Source organism: Bidens hawaiensis, unplaced genomic scaffold (assembly GCF_021521415.1).
Source record: "Bidens hawaiensis isolate Kalapana, Puna unplaced genomic scaffold, B.hawaiensis_p1.1 tig00010985_1, whole genome shotgun sequence".
In the NCBI taxonomy this organism is placed as follows: Eukaryota; Viridiplantae; Streptophyta; class Magnoliopsida; order Asterales; family Asteraceae; genus Bidens; species Bidens hawaiensis.
Genome location: NW_027491850.1, coordinates 89,869 through 94,289, shown reverse-complemented (window position 1 = coordinate 94,289; position 4,421 = coordinate 89,869). Strand labels below are relative to the sequence as shown.

At 36.2% G+C, this 4,421-nt stretch overlaps 1 pseudogene across 1 annotated transcript; it reads left to right on the top strand.

Annotated features, from left to right (window-relative positions):
* Positions 1–1,680: 1,680 nt before the first annotated feature.
* LOC143536919 (zinc finger protein JACKDAW pseudogene) lies at positions 1,681–3,387 on the top strand (annotated as a pseudogene). Its single transcript, XR_013135961.1, has 3 exons — positions 1,681–1,859; positions 1,942–2,343; positions 2,637–3,387. The product of XR_013135961.1 is annotated as a zinc finger protein JACKDAW pseudogene (transcript).
* The last annotated feature ends 1,034 nt before the right edge of the window (positions 3,388–4,421 follow it).

Here is a 4,421-nt window from a genome sequence, read left to right as displayed (position 1 = left end):
TGACACGTGGCACCAGGGCTGACTCATCAACACTATAATTTCTTTGCGCTACGCGAAGCTGTTTCTTTTTGTTTTTTCGCGCTATGTGTAGGAACCCAAAATCAACTATAAAAGGGGGCTAATCCAGCCTTCATTCTTTGCTCATTCCCTTTCGTTCTCTACACTTTCTTTATAGTATAAGTGTTGGTATAATACCTCGAGTAACCACAATGATACATGGTTCGATTGGTCGAGACTTTAGTACACAAATCCAAGTCTTGGCCTAAACAAGATGAGACTTTGTGCCATCGTGTAAAGTTTTCAATTTTGTGATTCTTGTTAAAACTTATCGGTTTATACTAATACATATATGTACTACACTAGGTACTTAATACTAGGAAGCTCATAAACAATAAACTTGCAATGTGAGATATTCGAATTTTTGTACAACTCAAATTTGTGTGAGACAACTGTTTTTTAAATAATGTCATGACGATTTTAAAATCTATTAAACTCATGATAGATAGTTTAAATGTTTTCAAAATATTTTCAAAGGGTTTTGATTACATAACAGTGATTAAGTCTCTGTAAACTTACAGGATGGTTACTATTGGTATTGTGGGGTTCTGTATACTAGGCTTGCCTACTGGCATATTACACGTTACTTATTGGACAAGTGTTAGCCAATAAGTAATATGACCACAGTCACAGATACGGTCTAGTGGCAAATACTTTTCGGTAATTTGTAAGCAGACAGACACAAAAACGTCTTAATGCTGTAACCGTAAAATGCATCATTTACAAATAAGTGTACTCACCAGTATTTCCTGCTGATCAAATGTTTTTAAAACATGTTTCAGGTGACGTGTTAAAGATAAAGGAATTGTGTCTGCGGGCCTTCCAGCTTAAATAAATGGCTTATTACTAGAATAAATAAACACGTTTTGTAAATTATGGTTTATCCCTATAAAACATTCGTATACATAAATGTAGCATTCTATCCCAATTTGTGAAATGAAAATCATGGGGTTTTACACTCTGATGATTTTTCCTAACTACGGTGCTGATGAATTTTTCCGTTGCTAAATAATAAACACCGTACCACCACTTGAATTCACGGCTCCCCTTCCATGGTATAGGGATGAGGGCTGTGACAAAATTGGTATCAGAGCCATTAGTTTAAACAATATATGTATTTTGATAATACCCAATCTTAAATATAAGAGTTAGAAAATCAACATATTAACATCGTTGTTAATTATACGGATAAGATTCTAATAATTCTGAGTTATTTTACCGGTAAAAAAACATGATTTGGAGTAAATATAATTGTTATGCTCGTGAGTCAGCGATGGGGAAAGATAGGGTCCAAGTAGAGTCTTTGTCTGACAGACTTTCAACACAACCCGTGTAAGATTAATAAACCCATCTCTCTCTCTCTCTCTCTCTCTCTCTCTCAAAATATATTCTCCTCTTTCTCTTCTCTTATCATGTGTGTTTTTTCATCTACCAAGATTCAATTCAAACAAAACTCAGAACATTGACAAAGATCTACGTCAGACTTTTTATCAACAACAAAGATTCTAAACTTTGAGTTAACTCAATCCACTTAGATATATCATCCATCATACCCGTCTTCATCTTTCATTTCAACAACCTACTATACCATCATCATCATATATACTCATCATCTGTGTTCTTCCTGTTCTTAACACTATTGTTTTTCATCTCCTTGAATAATATATATAATAAAACATGTCGGGTGAAGACTTTTTATCATCTCCATCTTCTCTTTCAGCTTTCATCCAAGATCCCATCTCAAACCCTAACCCTAATACCTCAAATTCATCTAAACGAAAGCGTAATCTCCCTGGCACACCTGTTATTATTATTATTATTATTATGTATCCAGTTTCATCAAAAGTTCAAAACTAATTAACTTATTAACAACTCTTTTTGTGTAGATCCAGATGCAGAAGTGATAGCTTTATCTCCAAGATCTCTAATGGCAACGAACCAATTTGTATGTGAAATATGCAACAAGGGTTTTCAAAGAGACCAGAACTTGCAGCTGCATAGAAGAGGACACAATCTGCCATGGAAGCTTAAGCAAAGAAACAAAAACGAAATTGTGAAGAGAAAAGTTTATATTTGCCCGGAGGTAAGCTGTGTGCATCATGACCCATCTCGAGCTCTCGGAGATCTAACCGGAGTTAAGAAGCACTTTAGCCGAAAACATGGGGAGAAGAAGTGGAAGTGCGAAAAGTGTTCCAAAAAGTACGCAGTTCAGTCAGACTGGAAAGCTCATAGCAAAATTTGTGGTACCAGAGAGTACAAGTGTGATTGCGGGACACTTTTTTCTAGGTAAATATTATGTTACTTTCATGCTATGCTATAGCTACACCACCGCTCTTCACAAAATACCCAGACGGCAGTTTTGAACAAAAAAGTTGTTACTGGTCAAAACGGTCTGGCCAATATCCTGACGACTGTTTTGACCATAAACCAGTAAATAGTCGTAAAACTGTGTGAGATTAGATGTCATACGGTGTGTATATGGCTGACCTGACCCACCCTTTATAGATATATTGTTAGATCATAAAGATTTAATAAGGATAATAAAAGTTGATTAATTTGCATGAGTTTAATTATAACAGGAAAGATAGCTTCATAACGCATAGAGCATTTTGTGATGCATTAACCGAAGAAAACTCAAGAATGGCTTCCTTTCCGATTATGTCGAGTAGTGCAAATCTCAGCTTTCGACATAACATGATGATGATGAATGGCGGTGGTGTCGGTGAGGGGTTGCGGTTTCCCGGGATGTTCGGTGAAGTTAATCTAGAAACGAGTTCAGAAAAACCTAGATTACCAATGTGGTTGGATAATAATATTAATGATATTAATGGGAGTGAACCACATTTGGAAAACCCTAGTAACTCTTCATTCTTGGGGTCTTCAAGTTCCAATAATATTAATAATAATAGTAATGTTGGCATGCTGCCATTGGAGATGAATCAATGGTTTAACGGAAGTCAAGAACCGGGAACATATCCAGGGTTGTTTTTGAAAGATGAAGTGTATAATAATAATAATAATATTAACTACCCTACTTCAACCGGTGGCGCCGCCGTGCCGCAGCAGCCGGTAAGTCATATGTCGGCTACAGCATTGTTACAGAAGGCGGCTCAAATGGGGTCAACAAGAAGTACAAATCAAGATATGAATACTAGTGGGTTCGGAGTCATGACATCATCGAGCCATGATATTAATGGTGATGGGTTAATGATGATGATGGTGAACTCGAAGCAAAAGAATGGTGTGAATGATTCGGATTTGACAAGGGATTTTCTTGGAGTTCAACAAAAGATGTTTAAGTTTGGTTCTAATTCATCAATGGAGGGATAAAATAGAGATGATGGTAAGATGACAAATGAAGAAAAGAGACAAGGGGGGAATAATATTGCAGGTACAAAGAGGTAGAGTGTGTATGCATGTTATTACAGCAGGAAAAAAGGTTTTGTTTTAAGAAACTTGTGTCTGGTCTTGCCTGGCTGTACAAGTATGTCTTGTTCAGTCTGTGACCAACTCTCTCTCTCTCTCTAAAGAGATAATAAGTTCATGACTCATTTTGTATTATAAGAATTTATAGGGTATGCATTGCTTGCATACTGATGTACTTTGAAATAGGAAACTTTTGTTTCATTATGCTAATATGTTAAAGTTGTTACCATGTACTCATCATTTTATGTGCCAAGGTAAATATTGATAAGGGAAGGTAGAGTTGTCATATCCAATAATTAATTTAGGTTAAAAGACAAAAGCTATATCGGATTAATCACAGTCTTCATCATAAATCATCGGACCATACACTGTGATCGAAGCCCACGGACGTACGGAGGTCTGTGGGTTGAGGTGATCATGGCGTAGAGTAGAAGAGCGACGAACGGTTTGGGATTTCAAGGGAAAGTTCGTCTGTACATGCATTGGTAGACACATAAGAAACTGAGAGAGAGGGGGGGGGGGGGGGAGGAAGGTTAATCATCTGTACGTAAGGGTTCTGCTCACGCTTCCCGCGTTGAGTATGTTTTATTTTCCTGACTGTAGATGCTTTAATATCAACGTGTTGTGTTTATTTTTTGTTAACATGTGTAAGTGGATTATGTTACATGATTTTATGATGCGATATCTAATTCTAACAACACTTAGATTGGTTAAGTTATTAAACTCTAATAGGAAACATGAAATGATTATGCACTTGGTTAATTGAATTCCACAACAAATAGGATCATCTTTCTCAACAACAAAAAGAATATTTGATCTTATGAACGATCCTGCTAAAGTTATGAGTTATAGAATCTCAGTATACCTAAATGATCAATCTCATCTAAAGCAAAAAAGAAGCGAGTTGATATGATTCGATTATATCAACGTATATAACA